Source organism: Bombus affinis, chromosome 3, assembly GCF_024516045.1.
Source record: "Bombus affinis isolate iyBomAffi1 chromosome 3, iyBomAffi1.2, whole genome shotgun sequence".
NCBI lineage: Eukaryota > Metazoa > Arthropoda > Insecta > Hymenoptera > Apidae > Bombus > Bombus affinis.
Window position 1 is genome coordinate 8483030 of NC_066346.1, and position 22963 is coordinate 8505992.

Consider the following 22963-nt stretch of genomic DNA (forward strand, 5'->3'; position numbering starts at 1 on the left):
GGCCTGCCCGCAGGCAGCTGAGTAATTGTATATTGTATATGTGTACATTGAGTTACCGATGCACATGCGAGAAAGGGGAGTTAAGCGAAGATGGGTTATTTTGGTTAAAAGAATATATTATCTTTTCCTTTTTAAATGAAAAAATTATTTATCTATGAAGATCGATACGTTATGATATTTCTATACTGAAAAATATGTGTAATAGAAAAAAAGAAAAAAAAGAACATTGCATCGGCCGGGAATCGAACCCGGGCCGCCCGCGTGGCAGGCGAGCATTCTACCACTGAACCACCGATGCTGTTGAGATACTGTTTTCTCATAATAAGTTTTACGGAATGTAGTGTCCTACATATTTTACTATTTTCAATATTATTACTTTATTTATTCTGTCTAGTTTATATTCGATTCTATACAGATCTGTTATTAATTCGTTAATTAAAATAGATAAGTTTCCTGTTCATCTGAATTATTAATATCTCGTATTATCTATTTATCTATCTATATTTTTAACTCATTATTTTATTTCTAGTCATCATGTATTATGTCACCTAAAATTCTAATAATCAAAGCTACTACTAAAAAAGTTTCTAGCAAAAAGGTGAATAGAGTAAAACTAATATACTTTCTAACAACGACACTCATGAAAATTCTCCTAAAGCCATTCACCCTAACTCCATCTGACCCTAGTTATTTTTTTTTCCTTTTTCATTCCGCTTCGTTCGTCCAGCGTACCCTCGCTTTTCCTTTTTTTTTTCTTTTTCCGTACGTCTGCGATTACCGGACGATTCGGACGTTGTTATTTTTCTTTTCTACGAACGCGTCGACACGGCGGTTTGCTCCTGCTGGGCAAACGGACAACGCCATATACACACGCAACCGCGATAAAGGAACAAAAGTTTGTTAACCTCTTCGTATCGCGCAGGATCGTTAAAAACAGGCTATGCGACGTTGCACGGGGACGCGTCTACGTTTTTCGGAGGCTTTTTTTTTGCTCGTCGAACAGTGTCGCCAACGGTGGTCAGCTTTTTGGTAATAAATGAAAGCCGTCCCACTTCTTCCTTTTTTTTATATTTCCTTTATTATTTTAACAGAGGAACATGGCTCGCGCGTTTATTGCATATTTGCTTTTTTAATCTTACAACTGTTTTTGGATGCTTAAATTAATTTCGGTACGCTGAACAGCGCTACCTGTTGTAAAACCAGAAAAATAAATCATCATTCTTCCAAGATTTGAATAGTATCTTGTTTTAGAATTTTTCTGCAAGTTAAATTCTGATTGAATGTGAAGTATTAATTAAACGTTTTTATTTAATTAAATACGGAACAAAATATTTTAAATTAAACTTTTCGACTTTTAAAAACTTTTCGATGATAGTACAATATAATTGGATAAAAAATGATACAAGAAACGTAATATTTTTAAGATAAATTATTTTACGATGCTATTTGCTCAATCTCTTAAAAACATTTGCTCGTCAGGACCGATTCAGTCTTTAAAATTTGTCCCAGGTTACAAAAAAAAAGAGAAAGTCTCGCACATTTTCATTTCAGGATGGGAAACTAACCCGTCGTCCGACGAGGAATCGGTTCGCAAATGGCTTCTGCAGTGTACCTCGACCGCACGGTCGATTTAAATGTTTTAAACGGTACAAAAAACCGGTCCTATTCGGACACGAGGCTTCTGAAATTCCAACTTCCGATCTACAGCATTGGGGAAGCCCGGTATTTGATCTTCGATCTCGAAAGTCACTTATTGATTATTCGTCCACATTTTTCATCAGCGTTCCATTTAGTACTTCGAAAATCTAATATCGCTCGGGCAAAACTATACTACGGATAATTTCGAACGCGGTGGAATTATTCGCGATTCTATTGCTATTCGAGTTTCACAGGGCTCGACGTAATTGCCGGCTCGACGAACAATGAAGAGGCTCGATTAAGCCGTCTTGTAATCCGATACAAAATTCATCGAATTTTCCATCGAGGAAGTTGGTCGCGCTATTAGTTCTGTCAGCAGAACGATTAAATATTTCTGGATTATTCGGGATTATTCCAGTCGATTAATCAGATGAGATTAATCGAAATAAATTGGTTTGCTATGTTCGTTTCAAATATATAGCTGAGTTCAAATATATAGCTCTTCATTTAACTGTGAGAGTTATTATTATTATTATTATTATTATTATTATTATTATTATTAGAATGTAATAAACATGAAATATCTATTTGTATCAGAGATCCGATAGATTTGATAATAATTATTGCGATAACACTCGAAATTCTATCAAAACTTTAGATGGAGATACAAAGTGCAGATACTAATTCCACAGTCCCAATAATCCTTCCAGAAACACGATCCCAGGTGACGAATAAACTCGGAACAGCCAGCTATCGATTCGTAGGATCTAACCAGCAGATGTAGCCAATACATGGCTAGAGACTATCCTTCGTTCGCCCTAATTACATACATCGAATTTACGCCAGCGAGAGCCAGTTGTCATTACTAATGGCGAAGTAACTCGACCTCGTTGAAATTCACATCATTCATATAACAACTTTACATGTTGCAATCGCGATAATCAGATTGAAATTTCGCGAAAACCCTCGAACAGCGAAAGCTGGGTCAATTGTTAAATTAATTTTATTATCACTCAGAGATACAAAGTTTTTTCATTCGGTTCATTATGTTGCTGCTATAGAATAAACATTCAACGACGGGTTCATTAATTTTATGTTTAACCCGTAATTGGTATATAATTATGTTATCATCGATCGATTAAAATAAATTCTTCTCCATCTGTGAAATTTTTTTTGCGATGTTCCAATTACACGGACGACTATTTTTTACGGATAGATAGAGCGCGATTTCGATGGAAGGTTTCGCGAAACGAGAGGTAGCTGGTCCGGAACTGTGGTACAAGTGTGGCGTTAGAAAATAATTGAACCATATGTTGTTGGCTCGTGTGCGCTATATACGTGCACAGCCATGCAGGAAACGAACAGTCCTCGTACGCTCTGACTGCTGTGAGGGCTGAAAAAGCGACGAATCGCAGATCGAACGGTAATCCGCCGGCTAATGGAATCAATTAAACGCGATCCTTCCCGGTTCCCACTTGTCCGTTCCAGTTTCTGCGCTTCTTGCATCGCGTGCCAGCGCGAACTACACGCGTTTCTAGATGAAATTGATAGGATTCTTATCGATAACATCAAGTTTTGTTTTTGTTAGGATATAAAAACCTATGAGTAATATGAACAAAGGAATGTTATGTACTTGTACAAAGCATAAAAATGGTTGAGTCGTGTGCTTTAGAAATACAGCACGTGCATACAGAAGATGTAAAAGGGAGATTTGTGTTCGTCGAAAAATATCAGACATTTCAGTTTAGATTTTATCGAAGACTAGAGTTGAATCGAAAATACACGACAGACCTGTGAAAACTTGTAAATAATTGACAATCGGTATTCTTGAAATATTGAATTCAAGAGTGTGTCAGAAATTTATATAATATTGAATTTTAGAATCAAATAAAGAAAGAGACCTAGTAATATATAGAATTGGATATGTCGCAGCGCGTTGAATTTAAAAGATTTTTCTCAGTAAAAATATATCACCTATTTTTCCTCTATGGTGTTCAAACGGAAGTTAATAATCCATCTTTCATCGTGTAATTTGCATTAACAAATTTTCTCCATTCTTACGATACTTTTAGCGGTATTGTTCATCGCCTGTAATTTAAACCGCTATTTTATTCGTCAGTTAGAGGAGGGAACAAAATTTTGAGGGAGAAAAACGACGGGTAATTTCCCTACTAGAGGCGTGCAGGCAACTGTTGGTAACAATTGCTGGTATACCTATATCCCTCTATGAATAAATGATTGTCCTACGTTCGAACGTGAAAACTCTACTAGATCGATGATGGTGCAGGTGTGACGACTCTCACGGCATCGAGAATCGTCACCAGCCGCGTACTCTCGAGAGTTTTTTCACCGCTACGTCGGGAAAATGGCGCGAAAGTACGTGGCTAAAATAATAAACAACCTACCACCCCACCTTCGATCCTCTTCTGCGAGTTTTCCCTTCCGTGTTTAAACATGCAACGATAAGCAGTCCTGTTTTATCGTTTTCTTGTATTATATCGCTGCTTGGCTTTGATAGTGGCACGAATAAAAAGAATTTCAAATTTATTTTTATCGAATACAAAATCTAATTATGTTTCTATTCTTACCGCGTAAAATGGCATATTTATACGCGTTACGATCATTTATAGTTCCATCACTTTTGTGTCACAGGAAATTATATTAAAATAAAACCTGTACTTAGTATCTGGTAAACTGTAATTTTTAAAAAGCCTCTGTAGAATTGATATTTTTTAAGTTATGCTACTATCGATGTCAAGCAGCGATGTGAAAAGTTCTCGTCCATTTTACTATGAAATTTTTGTCGAGGAAGTAGCAGAATTACAAAAGGGATAATGTATTTCCTTCATTTATATAAATATTTTCTAATGTATTTATTCGCGTATTACTATATTTTTATACTTACGTCATCAACAAAGTTCCACGATCATTTATTAAAAATGTATACTTTATCACTTAGTAGCTAGTTGTGTAAGTACACGAACCTATATTCGATCGAAAATACTAATACAAACGATCAATGAGATCACATTGCATTGTCAATATTTGTCTTCGATAATATACGTTCGACGTAGTCAGGGATAAGTAAATTGAAGAAGAGGTATATCAACGGAGTACCTAAGACGAACTAACGAAAGTGGAAGAATAAAGCGAATGGGTGGTGAAATAGATCTGCGAGAAAGCGTTCTTCCTTTTTCCGCGATATTTCGAGAACTTCATGACCCAAACTCCCACGGGACGAAAACACGCGGACTGGTATTAATCTTGGAACGTCATCCCCTCGATATTAATCCCGCCCCACGCTGTCAACGGATGCTGTTGATGAATTGCCACCAAGTAATTGGTTTTATTTATAAGAGAAGAGCTGTTTCAAGCTCTTGTTTCTCCTGTCCACCCACGATGTCCATTCAAAATAGTCATTCATTCGGATATAAGTCATTCTTAGCCGATGTAGGCTAATCCCGAAGCATTTGGACTAAAATATTGGGTTGGCAACTAGGTGATTGCGGATTTTGTCATTAGGTGGTATTGACATAATCCGCAATCACTTAGTTGCCAACCGAATAGTTAGGAATCTAAAACCAAACTCAAATTCAATCGTAAGCTTCAACAAAATTTACACTTGATGAAATGTTTATTCGGCGAAATTTTTATTTGATGAAAGATAAATAAATGCGACGAAATTTCAATTTGACGCAGTATTCGATATCATGTAGGTAGGTACAATTGGAAAAGCGATCTCAAATTTTTCCCGGTATAATCTTCTGTATGCTGTATGATCTTCGTTTTAATTTTTTTCAGCGTAAGTTTTATACTTTGATCATTGTTCTAACGTTAATGGTTTTAAAGATAGAATTCGCTTCAAACAAGGCAAGCGAGAAAGAAGATATGAGATCAAGTATTTAAACGTTTCTTGTTTTGCTGCAGGCTCGTGTTATAAATCCTCCCATGGCTGATGTTTTTCGAGTAACAGCGGGTAATTCGGTTTTTCGTTGTTCTAAGTCGTCTGTCGTAATTAATCGTTCTCGAGACTGCGTTGATTGTAAACAAGGTAGCGGTGCTTTTTAGCCGGAAACCACGTTAAGTACGCAAAACATGCTCGTGAAACGGGATCATCTTCGATCGGTGAACGTTCAGGTAGAATCACACGACGTTCTAGAGAAACGAAAAGCATGTGTGTAGTCACTTTTAATCGAAACAGTCTGCCTCGTAACAGAGGCTCACTGACGTCAGTCCACGTGAACCAAATTCGAAGTAGCACTGCAAGCCTACAGTCTACATATTTGACATAGTTTAAGGCTATCTAAGATCAATATGCTCGTAGATAAACCTCCTCGCGTTTGTACGAGGTCGTAAAATATACTGTGTCGCGTAACTTAAAAATGTTCAATTTATTGGCAGATGCCAGATACGCGATGCAATGGAGAAAAATTTGATTAGGAACGTGCAAAATCGAATAGTTAATCTCACTATTTTTGTAGCAGTTTCATTTTATCATCTCTCGCTTGCACTGTTTAAGCTTGATAAAAGATTCGATACTTCTGTTTGAACTACTCCGCTAGAAATTTTAAAAAATCCAAAGATCACCGGCGACGATAATTCCAACCTCGATGGTATCGATCGATCTAAAAAGGTGATATTTCGAAAGAACAGCCAAACACTTTCTTCGTCTATCGTATTAAAAAAAAATATTAGAAGAATTTTCTTCACACCAGATTTTATCCAATAATATCTTTTGCCAGTGCAGATTAGCTTTTCTGGTGGGTTTTATTCGAAAGGTCGCCATTTTGGAAGAGCGATCGATCCTTGCCTTAACCTGTTGAAACACGTAGCTAGGACGAGTTAATTTGGCCTGGAAGGCGCCATTGTTTGCTGCACTTTCGCCTGTAGAATCGAACGAGACCTGCTGTTGGATATTCGTCCATATGAGACGATCCGTTCCGACCTACAGCAATAACAATGGTAACGACCGAGGCGTGAATCGGCCACGCTCGACAAGATTACAACACCGCCAACGAGGACGGCAGGTGCCTTTCCCCTCGTACAATCAGCCTTCTCGTAAATTTTACCACACAAATGCCTCTTTATCCCTTTATCAACCTGACAACTATTCGCAAACGTGAAACGTGAACACGTAAAGAGGAGAATCGTAACACACGGCTGCTAAGCTTTTCGTCTATTAGAAGGTCGAGGTCAGGTCTGGGTCATTCTCGATCACTTTAGCCTAGGCCGATGTTATCGTCCCGGATGAAAAGTGGGCCAAGTGTAGCTTTAACGCGAGATATAAATGGCTCCGGGTTCCTGCGTGACCGAGATCTTGGGTATTTCGATGGAAATAACAGAATTCCTAGTTGATGGTAACCGGAAGATTTTGTGAACTCTTGTGTTTTGCCACGGACTTTTAATGTTCTTATAGTATTATTTTGGAAACTTATTATATGGAGAATTTTTATTGTAACTCGTAGCTAATTCTATGTAATCTAACAGATTATACGTTTACGTGTTCAAGTTTGACCTTTCTATTGTTCTATGCTTTCAAAGAAATTCATAGAATTCCGGAATATTTAACAATGTTCCTGCTATATTATACAACTCTTTGTTAAGTCAGTTCTTTGAAACTTTTCCCAGGAAAAATAAAAGTACCGGAGAAAAAGGTCGAGGTTGAAATTTTGCTCCAGTCCAGTTGTATGAACTTGGGTTAACCCAGTTCGCCTACTAAAGAGCCATTTCCGCATTGGAGTTCGTTAAGTTGTCTAAGAAAACTTCATTTTGCAATGCGAAGAACCTTATCTTTCTAATCTTTTCAGGAAATCAATCTTCCTTAAAAACCCGCGATTATTTCTTATACGATGCTAAACTTCGATTCTTCCCTTCGAAAATGATGACATAATAGCATCACACTTTTCCATTAGCGTCCATTATCTCGTCTAAGAAAATTCCATTTTACGGTGCTAGGAATTTCTTAAGAAAATCAATCTTCTCTAAAAATTTGTCGTAATTTCTTATATGCTACGAAATTTCGATACTTTTCTTCGAACAACGTGACTTAATGGTACCTACGTAAGTTTGCAAATATTACAGCGCCGATTCCCGGAAAACAAGCGAGTTTGTCAAACTTAACGTCTCCGCTCCTCCTCGAGGGCTCGGTTCGCGTGAATTTACAAATTTGTCTTATGTTTTTAAGCGGCATTACGTGCTGTCGCTCGTCTTACGATACACCAGTGGCCGTAGACCAAGGAAAACCGGAATACGAGCGAGGTATAAATTTTAAGAGCTGTTTGCCAGCCAGACTCCGCCGGGAAATAAAAATATTTTAATTATGGTGCTGGCGAGAGGCGGAGGAGAGGCATTTGCTTGTTTCTACCGAGTGTTGCATGTTACGTTGTTTGTTGAAATGCCAGGCGCGGATATTTACGACCTCGTCCGCTCCTCTTGCAACTACGAACTTTGCAAAGCTTTGCCGGAATCTCGAAAAGAAGTTTGCAAACAACTTTGTAAATAATGGCCCCTGTAATAACTGAACACGTTACGATGCAATTTTTATTCGTTATGAAATTTGAGACGGAAATTTTGATTTAGTGGACACACATGCCGTGCAAATGTCGTGATGTTCTTTTAAAGTACAAATTCTTGTAATTTAAACGACCGTATTTATTTTTTAATTCGAATATAATGGAACTTCTACTGCATTATCATAAGTAGACTGTGGATATTTAGGCGAATTTGTATTTTTACCAATAAAGTAAAATATTTTCCATTATTGAATCAGATTTACGATATGCGTATACATTCACTTCAAATCGATTACTACAAAGCCTAGAAACAGAGGTTAATTTCGTACAATAAATATCATAAGTAGTTTACGTTGCATTCTGTTGCATCGTATAAACCCTGTTAAATCCAACAGAAGGTCGATTCAACCACGTAACGTTTTTGTACAAGGGAAAATAAAAGGGACATTTATTTACGGTGACGTTGTTTCGTAAGCGAAGCGATTGGGAGAGGAGAAGCAGGTGCGCTGCATCGCAACATTTATTTTCGAGAAAAAGAGGTCATACTCCAGGTGTTTGATCGCCGTTGACGATCGAATAATGGACAGTTGGGATAAAAAAAGACAAGTTGCGAAAGTATCGCGCACATTGTCGAGTTGCACTGATGACAAATACAGCGTGACTGTTGTTGGTGACTCATGGCTACTGTCTAACTCTGAACGGGGTCAGGAGTCTCGAATCGTTGACTCCAGGCCACGGCATCCATTTATATCGGCGTGGCAGTCCCACAAATTAGTCTTTGAAATGCCATAGAATCTTGACAACGGTATCATAAATTATTTTGATCGATCGGGAACATAAGAGACCGAAAAACATTTCCAGTAGTCGATATAGCTGCCATTATTCTCCATAACAGCGATCATTCAGTATAGAAGCAAAATCGATACCATTTATTTTAAGCTCTATAATTCTTCTACCAGAATTTTAGTTGGTTACAAATAATACGTGTATGTTCATGTACGTGTACCCATCTATATTTTTGCGAATATTGTTAAAGAAAATGGAACTTTAAGTGAGTATTTTATTTCGTGAATATTTTCTACGTTACTTGGTATTTTTCTATGTGTATCAAAATTGATTCGGAAAATAATTGCAATAAACAACCTTGGTATCGCAACACTAATACAGCAGTAGCACAGTGATGAGCAAAGAAAATAAAATTTAAAGAATATTCATGCAGATATTAAGATCTTCCTGTTTCTTCACAAAGTGGTATTAGAAAAAATTCAATAAAAATGAGCTTCTTTTCTAAAAGTTATTTTCAATTTTCGTTATATATTCATTGTACTCTGGCAAGGGACGCGTAAATTTTTCATGAAACCCATCAAAACGGAACACCATCCTCGAGATGAAGGTCGAAGACACGATTGACAACGGCAACCGTAGATCGAATCTCATTTTGAAGTATCGTCGCGCAGAGGAAACAAAGAACAGCCATAGGAGGAGGCGGTTGCCGCGGAAAATTGGAAACCGAGCACACTCGACGATCCTATGTAAATAGACAGGCTACTCTCGTTTCACGATCGTGGAAACCAGTTGCATCGGTCTTCAACGGAACGAGGGATGAGGAAGAGTATCGTGTCCCGTTCCTCATTCCCGCTGTTTGTCCGTGGGAGAACATATTCGCCAGTTTATCCGACGAAGTACGAGAGTGGCGACGGAATTTCTCGCTAGATATCGTCGTTTCGTCCTCGACGATCCAACCCGAATGTCTGAAAATTCTCCCTGAAGAGGCGAGCATGGTCGGTCTTATTTTTCCATGGAACACGTACGAGACCGTTTCCCAGCGAAACGTATAAGATTCCAGTGTCCTGTGTCAATAGCAATCTTCCGGAGACCGCTTTTGCTTGAAAAAGAAGACCGAAAGAGACGCAGGATGTCGCGAAGTCGCGAGGAAATACGGGAAGCCTGTAGCCCCGTGGACACCAAGACGCGGCTTCTCGCTTTTTCGTCTCGTTCCTCGAGCAAAACAGCACGAACAGAGGCTGGTTGTGGCCATGTCGGTTCGCTTTTGTGCTGCTGAAACCACCATCTGTTCGGCGTGCCTTTGCCATTTTGCAAACAACCACCACCTGTGCACACGATCGCCATTCTCTGTGTGCACCGCGTTTATTGCTGCCAGGAATCTTGCGGCCTCGAGATTCGATCGCTTCTGTTAATCGACGGTAGCCGAAAAGACGATGCGGTGGCTTGGCGATTGGGGGTTGTTGATGTGGTAGTTGGCTCGACTGGTTGACGATGGATTTAGGGTAGGGTTGATACGTTGGGAGCCTGGGTTAAACGGTTTTATCGATGGGTGGCTTTTCTTTGAGATATTTTAAGGCGTTGCTAACTGAATCGATTGAAGTCAGAGCGATGGAATTTCCACGTAACGTTCGAAGATTTTGAGACCAGGTTTGTTCCAGATCTACCGTGTGATACAAGCTTCGTCACGCGAATCTCACATTTTTTGTTTCGGATCGATACATGACGTTATAAGAAGTGGGCGGTGTTTCTGTGTACCATGTTCTAGAGAAGCAATATGACGTAAGAGAAAAACTGCTGAGGGGCGTATAAGAAAATGTATCGAAAGTATGACTAAGGGCCAGTTACAAGGCTACAGCGTAGTTAGAAAAATGACTCGTCGCGGTGAGCTGGCATTTGCAATAAATATTTATCATGTCGTATCGCGACGAGGTGGTATCTGGTATAATTGGTCGGACAGATTTTTGCATTTTATTTTTTCGTAATTGCATTGTTAACACTTTCATAGGTAATTTCCTTGTAATTATTTTTATATAATTATTTAGGGCAGTTTGACATTTCTAGAGTTAATATAAAATAATCGAACAGTGTCGAAGCTAGTTCAAGGACATGTGGTAGCTAGTCGGTGAATTTCCATTTGGGGAAATCGCGGCCGCATTTGATTCATAAGTAATTCCTTGCGCCAGATAAACGAAGAATACCGAATACAGTGATGAACTTTCAAGGATTTTCCTGAATCACTCCGTTTCCGTAAGGAGCGTTTCCTTGGAATTACGAAGTGTACTCAGGGTCCCATCATACCGAGTCGTGGTAACGCGTTTATCCGTAAAAACTTACCGCGTCTTCCTTTCATCTATGAAGAAGCCGAAGCCTCTAGTCGTGGCTGCTTTTCATTTGCATATTACAACGGTAGAGTGAAAATAAAATACCTGCTTTCTGAACATTTCTTAATTTCATTAATAAAATACTCAAATTTGATATTCCGATTTAAATTCTCGTGTTTCTCGAATCTCGACGAGTTTTCAACGTCAATGTTATCTCAATATGCCAATTGATCATATCGGTATCTCACGAATATCCCTATTTGTAAAGATTTCATTTAAAATTTTGTACGAAACCGATTCGTTGAAGATGCCAGAGCGCAAAATGTCACGGTCTAGATAGACGAGGTACAAGGGATGGGAAGAATAAGTTTCGAATAGAATACATTGGACTTCTCGAGCAAACGTTCAAAGATGTCTCTTCCGCTTTACGATCGTCTTTACGGAGTCCCACGGTTCGCAGTCACGGTGATTTGGATTTCTCATGAGTCACCGGCTGCTTCGTTTTCCAGCAGACACTGCGCTACCGCTTCCTGTTTCTGCATTTACATTTTACGGCTTGCTCGGCTGCGAGCACGCGACTATGGAGGGAAAGAGCATTCACGTTTTTCACGAGCGAGCGAAACGTGAGCTGTAGCGGTGTTTCTCGAAACGAGACGCGACGAGACGGAAAGGTCCGATTCGTTTTATCTTACTTTTCCTGTGCGGTAACCTTCTCGCGATACGAACGAAGCTTTTTCTCTGCCTTAAAAGGTGTAATTTCGACTAACAGGCATTGATCGAAATTTGACGTTACAGGAAATTAAAAAAATGAACCATAATGATACTAGATTAAAGTTTTGTGCGATAAATAAGAAAAGTTTGTAATCTTTACGTTTCTCATCGAATCCTGGAATCTACGAATGACGTCACTTTAGAATTCTATTACCTTATACTACTCTTTAGTGAAACAAATTTATCGAAGAAATAACAAAATTAGTAGAAGATACGATATAGATATATCTGAAAAAGCGAATGATTAAGAACGGAGATAGGTTGGATCCATAAATGGCAGATCGATTCAATCGAGCGTAGTGAGAGGCAACGAGGCAGAAAGAACGTAGTGAACGTCCAGTGGTTGTTTAACGAATGCATTAAAGGATGAAAAATTGGGGATTATTTAACAAAACAGAGTTCAAGAAACAGAGAATTTTCGGTCGTACGTATAGCTTGTTTCGTATATGGTTGCACATTGTTTCCTTCGAGGCAGCGATATCAAATTTTTTGTTCATATTTTATAAGTCGTTGAAGCTGGTCGTATAACAGAGGGATGATTTCCTTGCTGAATTTCCCAAGGGGTGAAGGGAGCCTCCTCTCTTCTATCTCTAAATTGAAAAGCATATCAATTTCTGCATAGTCGAATAGCTTTTGAGCTCAACGACGCGCGTATTCTTTCCTCTTGGTTTCCTTTTCTGAATGCATTTTGGGAAAAGGCTGAAAAAGGTTCTCATGGATTAAAAGTAACGAGATACTGTACCTAGAGCTAGCTCGAATTTTTAAAAGGAACGTCGTTTGTCACTTCGATCACTAATAAAGCAAGTTTTACAAATTCCACTTTTCAAGATTAAATGACAAATTCAGCTGTTCGAATTTGCACGATCAACTCGCACAAAATTAACGTATACGATAGAAGCAAATCATGACGTACAGTGTCAGCCAGAATGAAGTTTAAACCTGTTACTATTTAGTTATCAGTAATTTTTGCCCTAGTTCTCTTTCACCTAATTGATAACAGGCATCTGTTCTAGCCTTTACATTACGTATTATCCATTCGTTGCTTTCGTCAATTATAACGTCATTTTACAAAAAATTACAATGTTCCTTCATACGTGTTCGATTGTGTTCGCGGGGAGACGCGTCTGCGGTGTGACTCGCCAACGAGATAAATAATATAATAAATTCTCGTCTCGATTAGTAACGACACCACGAATCAGCTGATTCCCTATCTCGATTACGATGATAGGGATACTTGGATAGAATCTGACACAGGCTTTTCAAGTCTAAATATAACTACACGCTTCACAAAGAACGCCTTCGAAGACTGAACGTGCGGGTGAATGTGTACGCTGAACGGTGTCGTTTTACCGTGTGTCTTGCGTGGAGAGCTGAGCGCAAGAGAAGCATGCGTGTGGAAAAGATGAAAATTTGAGATGGGCGTGCCTAGAACATTGGACAAGTCAATTACAATCTTCGGTAAAAATAACGATCATCTCCGCTAAGTGGTCAGGAAGACTGGTAGGAAAAACTGAGAACTGACCGTCCCCAAACTGAAGGTCAGGAGCAGGTGCTCAGCGTAGCCTCGAGTAACGGTTCTTTGGGGATCATTGTTGGTCCGAGTGAATACGTTACGAGAAAAAACGGTGATTCTTGAAAGGTTGGAAGGTTTTTTGAAAAATTGAAAGGTTCCTTGAAAGGAACGATATGAATTAGCTTTCAAACTTGTTTCTATTTGTCACTGTATTGTGTACCACAGTGTACGATATGAAATGCCGCCTGATTCTCAAATCATTTATTTTGTATCGATGTAAACATCGAATCTGTATTCATTTCGAAGCAGTTAAACATCAGAAAGTAAACGATTTCTCGTAGAACACCCCAAGTTTCTTAAAACCTCCAGTTCCTTTTCGTATCTCCAGTTCCTTACAGTCGTTCCAGTCGTCGAGTCAACTCGAATCATCAGGTACCTTTTGACTACAACGTATTTGACTCTCGGTTCTGGCCATTATCCCTGTTTTCATCTAGACGTATCAGCTTAATTTGACAAGGGAAGGGCGGAGTACGCGCGAGCAAATACGAAAGCGCGCCGAGTTCGCGACGTAGAGGGACGACGAGCGTACTGGAAACGAGAGAGGAAATGGCCCATTCGACAGAACTCAAAAGGAATTCGATTGTGTCCGAACAATGCGTTCCATTCCGGTGGAACGGTTGCTATCTGGATACGCGTGAAACCGAGAAATCCTGCCACCATTGTTCTCCAACTTTAATGGTGACAAATAACGCGAATCTAAAAAAAGTCCTTCCTATTATTTCTTTTCTTCTATTTCTATTTCTTACCTACTTTTGCTTTTCTTTTCTCTTTTCTTTTTTCTTTTTTTTTTTTTTCAGAATGCAATATAAGAGCGTAGGAGTCGTCGATCGAAAGTAAACGTTGCCCGTGACACGAGCGGAAACGCAACCGCGCGTGGATTTTACTCGAGAGGAGAAAGTTTCGTGGCGTTCTTACGAGTTCCGTGATCAACGAGCGGAAAACGGAAATGGAAAGTTCTGCTGTTAAATGAAGTACTGGTTGGGGGCTGCCACGCGAGCAGTTAACGAATGTCTTCTTCATCGATCATGCTTTTGGCGTTTCTTACTCTTCAACGTGCTACTTTGAGAGCTTTCAATGGAGATGCGATAGTGTGTCTGACAAGGGAAAGGAATTTCCGCGGAATTAATTTCGCTTTAACGAGGATTCGATATTGTTCAAATATGGTATAACGTTGATCCTTTCGTGAATTTTGTTATGAATCAATATTTGTTATCGATTGCTATCATCGATAGAACCGATTCTAATTTTAGTGCATTACGTATTCCTTACAAAAGTATCGTTTGATCCTCGAATAATCGATATTAAAAATACTATATAATACTATATAAAGAAAACAGAGACTCGACAAAAATGGTTTAATAATAATTCCGCAGAGAATCCAGAAAAGAGAGAAACTTTCGACCCGAAGAACGAAGAATTATTCGAACACTGATCTCTTGATTGATCTCTTTTTCAAATATTTCAATTAGAGGGTTTGCAATTTTCCACAAGAAATGTATTCATCGGTCGAAAAAGATAATTTCGATAGTCGAAAAGGGCGTATATATCCTTGGGAACGGTTCGCATCTTGAGCGCGTTATCCCGTTTTCGTCGATTTGTTCCGATGAATTCTCGGTAAACTTGACTGAGCTTGACGGAAGGCGAAGGAAACGAACCGGATTCTCAATCGGATCGAAGCTCGTTGAACGATGCCCGGTCTCGTCGTTCTCCGCATTTCTTGTTCCTCGTTTTTCCACGCTGTCCGATCCGATCCTCGAAATTGATTGCTCGAAAGCCATCCTTCGTTCTGCGGTTATCGATTCCCCCCTCTTGCAACTTGAAATTTCTTCTCGAGCACCACGTACTCCACTAATCTTCTAAAAATTTAGTTACAGAAAAATTTCGCGATTTAGCCCGATAAAAAATCCGCCCGTTAGTTGAATAATAATTTTTAAATTAAAAGAGATTCGAACGCAAGTTGAAATTATTACGTTTATTATACATTGTATAATTGTTACATATATTATATAATTTTATATAATAATAATAAACGATTTGTATTCAGAGTTTCTCTATCTTTATATTTCCAAATATTTTGAAATATAATTACTACAACACATCTGAACGAACGTTTTTTCGTATTCGTTCAGAAGTAAAATGTCCTGTATCTCTGAAATTAAAAAGACCAGTTTGATATTTGAGAAAACATTTCGACTTCCCCCCAAAGTTCCTGCTCCTTACTCCCCATTATTTTTCATTTAAATTAATATGATTATCCCTTTGCATGAAATTCTATATCGAAATACTTGGACTTTAATTTCTTGGAAAATTTCGTTTCTATGGAGTCGTTGCTCGATTTCATAATCCGCCGACGTTTCGCGAATTTTCGAAGGCGGGCTGCGCGTTTGCCAGGAGGTATACGCGACACCATCTGCACAAATTTAATTTAATAGGAAGGCTGTTAATTAAATCGGGGCTAATAGGCAGGAGGGGGTAGCTAGGCGAGGCTAAATATACCATGTTACGTATAGATGGTGGACCGGCGCGCGAGAGAGGCCTTTATGGTTCGTGAAGTTAATAAGTTCGTGCAATACGGCCCATATCGGAGGCAAGTCACCTAACGGCCTCACGATACTGTCCTTTGTGGATCTATCGACGTTATAAACCTCGCGCAGTGTCCTGCACAAAGGAGTCGATGTCTCGTCGAAGCAAAACAGTTCTCGCTTCGAACTGTGACGCGTTTGTTTCCCAACGCGTTATTTTTCTTTATTAAAACTTCAGTTGAACTCTGTTCAGGTCCAAGTTCTCTGGTCGCAGCTCGAATTTACGATCCTTTCCTACTCAGGAAGAATATTTAAAACCTTTCCCAGGACAAAGAGTCGAAGGAGGGCTTGTGGCGTGAGCTCCGGAGGATGGCGAAACGCGCGCGAGGGGTTCGGTAAAGGGAAAAAGTGGGGTGCGCGGGGTGTGCAAGGGGGTGAAAAGCGCAGGCCGCGCGTACTCGTATTGAGATGTATCCCTGTATCTGTATCCCTATAGAGAAGACCCGCGTCGCCATGGCAACCGTATCGATCTCCCACGGCCGCAGAGATATGTACGAAACGATTCACAGTTAGCGAATTCTATCCCCGGGGCGTTAATGCGAGTAGGCTGCTGGCTTCCGCGAACGACACCATCGTGTTCGCGTTCTTCGATCAGCCCATCACACACGGTTCCACCGGTTTCCCTTGCGTGTGCAATCGCAGGGTGCAACCGCTGCAACCGGGTGTTATTGGCTTGCAGAAGTCGCCAGCCTCGTCTTTGTTCTACATCGCGATGGATGAGAACTACAATGTTGAGGATCCTGGCTTGTGTCACGGCTCGCAGTTTATTATTTGGCCTACACATCGGCTTACGATTGTTTAACCCGTTACGGTTGGATTTTTCATTGGAATTGTTAGATTTGGTCCGAGTTCCTTGCTCTGATAGAAGAAACAAATAAAACATTATTCGATGATAGGATTGTGCGATGGTAACATTTTGGTCTTGTACCGTAAATGGAGTTTGCTTTGGTTACGAGAATAAAGATGAACAGTGGTTGGAGTTCCTTATTTTAATAGGAGAAATAGAAATTATTTATACGAGTTTACCGTAATATTCTGGTTCCTCGTGATTGGATTTTTCTCCAATTGCGAGGATAAAGATTAGGGGCGGTTGGAATTTCTTGTTCCGAGTTACGATATTAGTTTAACATCTTGTAATGTTTTATTTTTCTTCGATTCTGAGGATAAAAAGATCAGGGGTTTCTTCTTCCAATCAAATAACGTCTCTTAAAAAAAAAAATGTTCTTTTAAAAGCAACGTTGTAACAACAACGAAATCTTACGATTCAACACTCGCGAAATTATTCGACGAAATATAAAGATGAAGATTTGGCGTTTTAATTTTGGAATAGACAAGGCCAGCGCGGTTCCAAAGTACGAACAGATTGATTCTCATGGGAGTTCGGGGGTGGTTTCCAATGGGGCTGTTGTTCGAACCCGACCATAGAATGTCGGAAGAGGGTGAAACGGAGGCAAAGTCAAATGCATCGGGGCGTTTTCACGTTTCGCCTTTTCTTTTTCCACGAAGCAAAAACAATGTAGTAATCATACAAATGGACTGGCGAATTCATTTTTACGATTAATCGTCGTTCTATGGACAGGCTTTATAGGTTCGGCCGTAGTCTGGTCATTAGAAAAATTGTTTCATTTCCAACGAAGAAATTCTCTAATCTTTAACGAATTTTCTGTATCTTTCGCGTGTTTAGCTTTCTATGCTCTTTGTAATATATTGTTTGTATCTTCCGTGTCTTCGATTTTGTTTCCTCTTCGATGTATTTTTCGTGTCTTCAGCTTTTTCGATATTTCAATTGTATCTCTTGTATTTTCAATTTTCTGTATTCTTCGGTTTATCTTTCGTATCTTCGGTCATAATCTTCGATATTTCTTCTGTGTCTTGCCCTTCCCCGTGCTTTTAAAAGATCAAGAAATAGAATATAATACAACAATGTTACTCAATTTAGATAAAAAAGACTACTCTCTTTTGGTCACGAAACGGGTTAATGAAAAACGATTTCAAGTTCCTTCGTTTACGAGTTTCTTGAAAGTTCGCAAGCTTCCATTAACGTTATTTCTTTTGCATTCGTTCGACCGGCGAGCAATGGAAACTTCCGTTTCCCTCGGTAGTTGAACGGTTTTCGGAAGTTAACCCGTGATGTGCTTGCGCAACCTCTTCCCTTTTCATTGGACCAACGGTTCAGCCTTACTCCATCCCTTTTTTTCGAGGTCTACTCCTGTTTTCAGTGAAAAGAACGGTGAGATAACGTTGTTTCAGAAAGTTCTCCCTCCACTATTTCCCTAACCACTCGTTGCCTACCCAAATGAAATGTTTAGCACTCGGTAATTATAACGTCGCTCGTTATATTCTTCGTTTCAATCAAACTACTTCATTATTAATTTAACTGTTTCGAACTGAATTATTTTTTAATCTATGTTTTACCGAGTCGCTTATATTATAATTTGATTACGGCCCGAAGACAGCGTCATTTTAAATTTCAAGCAAAATTCGTTACATTACTATTGGTTTGGCAACTAAGTGATTGCGGATTTTATCAATCCCACCTAATGACAAAATCCGCAATCACTTAGTTGCCAACCCAATAATTCTACTACTTTCAACTAAATTAAGCTAATCATTAGCTCGATAATATTTAAATGACCAACTCAATTACCGTTAAATCCAAAGTTTATTATCGTTTAATCTGTTTTTGATGTTTAATCAAGACCCAAGGAAAATTGCATGGGCAATTTTGATCAGATTATCTTACTATTAATTTATTTCCAACTAAATCACGGTAATCGCGAAGTCAATCGTCTTTAAGACTCGACTGCTTCTTTCTTTTTCCTTTTTATCAAGCCATTTATAATGTAATCATGATCCGAAGAAAATTGCATGGTGACCAAAGTCATGATTGTTTAAGCGCCCTATAATAACCGAGATAAAGTGTATAATTGTAACCGAGGGCGGTTGCTTTGGTTCATCGGTTCGGATTATAGTCTTCCCGGGCTAATTTCCCTGCATCACCGCGACAAATCTAGTTCATAGTTCGTTTCATGCTCGGCAACACACGATCGAGCCCTTGGTTACCGAGGGCGTGCACACACTGTGCTTCTATAAAATAGACGTTCAACCCGCAAAGGGGTATATTTATACGGTTCAGAAAATATAAGCGTTCTTCTACACGCGAGCCAAACCCATTCGAGATATTTCTTTACGTCCACATCATCTCGTATCATGGAAAGAGCCGAGTAAGCGTGCGGCTTTTGAAAATTAAGATCACTTCGTGAATAGCTGTCGATCGATCACCTAAATCGTTCGAACAAAGATATCGGCTATTGGAATGACCGTTAGGGAAACGATATGCTGTCGGAAGCGTGTAATTCCTTTTGTTCATGAGAGTATAAGTAGCGTGCGCGTTACGGCGAAGTTTTAAATTAAATTATTAAATTGTGATATTGGTTTATTGGCAGTTAGATGACTTTATATAATATTTTATTACCTTTAATAGGAATCGAACTGCTGGTTTTCTTATCGGAAGGTTTCATTTTATGACCGTGATATATCTTTTTTATTATTTATAATTATCAGCGTTCCGTGGATTTTGATTTATTAGGGAATTTAAAGGTGCAAGAACATGCAAAAATATATTCAAACTCTATGCGCGAACACGTGTATGTATGTACACGTTACGCTATTCGTAGCGAACGAATCTCTGCTCAAACCTTAGTCCTTTAGTTGCGCGTGTTCAGAAATTCTGAACATTTCTTAGGTCAATTCTAGTCAATATCGTATTAAAAATAACAGCAATATTTGATGCCCTAGAAAAATTTATCGAATGTCCAGCTGGACAAATTGTAAAGTACAAATTAAATAATAAAAAAGGAAAGAATATTTGATGCAGGTAGTAGAGAGATCGTGATTACGTCGGTGAGAATCAACAGAATTAAACTGTAAGAGCCTGATAGGTGAGACAGCTGATCGTGCTCCGTTGGAAATTCGATTCGATCGCCTCAGCTGGCTGGAAAACGCCAAGGCCGCTTTAATCCCCCAGGTGCGAAACCCTCGATTATGGCCGTAGACAAAACAAACGCCACGGCTTCTCCTTTGTTCCTTGACCCTTATTTATGAATCGATTCCTTGGCGGAAAATTTTCAGAGAAAGGAGACCCGGTTGATTTTTCGATTTATCGTTAGGAGACGATCAAGCTTTTCTTTCACCAATTTTTAACGTTGTTGAAAGATAGAAAAAATTAAGCGCGAGTGTTAACATAAATTTGCTTGATGCTTGATTACACTGTGAGGTAATTATAGCGTTACAAAAACAACGTATATGTCTTATCGTTAGCGGAATAAATTATAATAATAAAATAATTAAACGATCGATCGTCTAACGTACAGATTTATGTCTGTGATTGTCACGGCTGGTGGCGTTTGAAATTCAGAACAAAAATAAAAAAATTGCATATAACGTGCTAGTATTTTTCCTAATCTCTGGCTCAGTTTAAACATCTTATTTCTTTGTCTAATCACAGGCGGCGACGTTTAAGATAAATAGTGCCGATGCTGAGAACGATCGTTTCATATTTTCGAGAATGTCGTGTGGAAATCGTTTATCCTCCCTTTCGTTTCGTCAGATATTGTGCCGACATTTGGCGAAGAACAGAGCTTTTGTGCAACTTTCAAAATTTGCTTGGAATAAATGAGATCAGAAATACACTCAGCTAGAAAAATTTACTGAATGTCCAGCTGGACAAATTGTAAGGTACAAATTAAATAATAATAAAAAAAAAGAAATGTACCCTTCAACCGAGTTGCGAATACGAATGAATTTCATTAAAGAGATAAAGAACGTGCAGCGTAGCAGTTTGTAGCAGAAAAATGTTATATAACAACGTAACGCAATAGCTTCTTGATACGGAACAATCAGGAAGGTTTGAACCGTTCTACTTAAATTGCTCTTTAAAATTGTACGTACCTTCGCTCAAATTCTCTATATTTTTAGGCTTAACAAACTGTATTTTCGAGCTACCGCGGGGAAACGCTGTCGGAATACGCATCAACGGGGGTCGTAAATTCCCGTTACGATTATAATAATCGACACCACGAATAGTTCGATCCCCTGATTTCGGTTCGGATAAAGGGGTGATTCGATTAGTATAACACTGTGATTCACAGAACTATAAATTATGTATTTCCAACACTTTACACAATCACACAAAGTAGTAACGCCGTTGATTAAGATACAGGTAACGAAGAGAAGGATTATTCTTAGTTGAGAGAATCCGTATATATGTTGTCCTTGATTGTTCGTTGGTTATGAGAACCAATATAGTGACTCTCCTGATGGCGTAGAAGTAGTAGAAGTAGGAGCAGTCGGAGAGATGAAGAAACTGTAGGAACTCTAGGCACCGTGAGAGCCGAAGGAAAACTCGGAACTGGAGGCACTGTGAGAGCCGAAGGAACTCTAGGCCTTGTAGGCACTGTGAGAGATAAGGAACTCTCGGAACTGAAGGCACTGTGAGAACCGAAGGAAAACTCTGAAGTTTGTTCTGATGTGATTACGGAGGAAAGCTTGGTATGGATGTGCCCTTTGAACAAAGAACGCGCATTCGTTGCTTACATTTTTAGTTAGGAAAGTGAGGGCAATGATCCGCGATGCCGATTGATTATGACCGATGTTGGGAAGGAAGAGGGGAAAAAAGCAGCTTTTCCGTTAGGCAATTATTTCGTTTTTCCCATTAGGATAACTACTTCCATTCTCCGTAATTTGGCAGAATGTACAATAGACCGAAGGACTTAGTAATAAACCAAAAATACTTGCAGGATTAAAGCTTCCTGCCAATTAATAAGACTCGGTTTATGGTTGAGCCTTAGGTTTATTGAGCGTTTCTCTAACGATGCTTGGGCCTTAGGTTTATTGAGGATTTCTCTAACGATGCTTGGGCCTTGACAGTTAGACAATGAAGGACGTCGCGCGGACCTTTTCACGCGACGTAACACAAACGTTTCACAATAATTAACGAGCACGAACGTACAATGATCGAGCGGGTTAATTTTCAAGCGATTCGATTTTGACGTATAAACGATTTTTACTAATCGTCTATCGATCTCTCAGACTTGATTTGGCATCTTTGCAATTATTATCTACATTTATGTTATGTACATATTTGTTATTTGATAGAATCAAAATCGAACAATGCGATTGTACGCGATTTTTGTGCACTGCACGCTGCACCGTGTGGCTTGCTAAAATCTGCCGGTCAAGCGTGCCCGTATAACGTCACGGGCGTGTGCATTAAGTGGTTAAAACAGAGCAGGAAGTGCTTCATAATCCGCGTACGTGTAGGTATACAGTATAAGTATGGCGTGGAGAGTCAAGCTATCCATATTTTGACCACGCGAGAATAGTCAGGCAGACCCTGCGGTCGTATCAGCTCGTGGAAGATCATTATCTCCCTGCCTGCTACGGGATAAACGTGCACCATGGGATTTCTGTATCTAAATAACAGATGGAAAGGATGATGGTCTTGACAGGGAAAAGGCTAGTTGTTCATGAGCGTAGCACGTTTCGAAGAATGGACATTTTTAAGCAATAAGCAAAACTGTCCGGAGTTTTAGTCCCTTATTTTTCGATTTTATCATTGACTATATCTTTTATCATCGTTATACGAAATCGATAGTTGGAGGAATTTTTGCGTTTAAGGGAGATGTTATTTTATCCAGGTCTTAGGAGGACTTTAATTATTATATTAGTAATTATTATTATACCATTACTTCGACAATATGTATGTTAATAGGAATTGAG

The 22963-nt window shown here is 39.2% G+C and overlaps 1 protein-coding gene and 1 non-coding gene across 2 annotated transcripts in view; one reads left to right on the forward strand and one right to left on the reverse strand.

Annotated features, from left to right (window-relative positions):
• The window catches only part of LOC126914242 (zinc finger SWIM domain-containing protein 8 homolog), a 114154-nt gene that overhangs the window by 26086 nt on the left and 65105 nt on the right, over nucleotides 1–22963 (forward strand). The window lies entirely within an intron of this gene.
• Trnag-gcc (transfer RNA glycine (anticodon GCC)) lies at nucleotides 228–298 on the reverse strand. Its single transcript has one exon. It is a non-coding gene; the product is annotated as a tRNA-Gly (tRNA).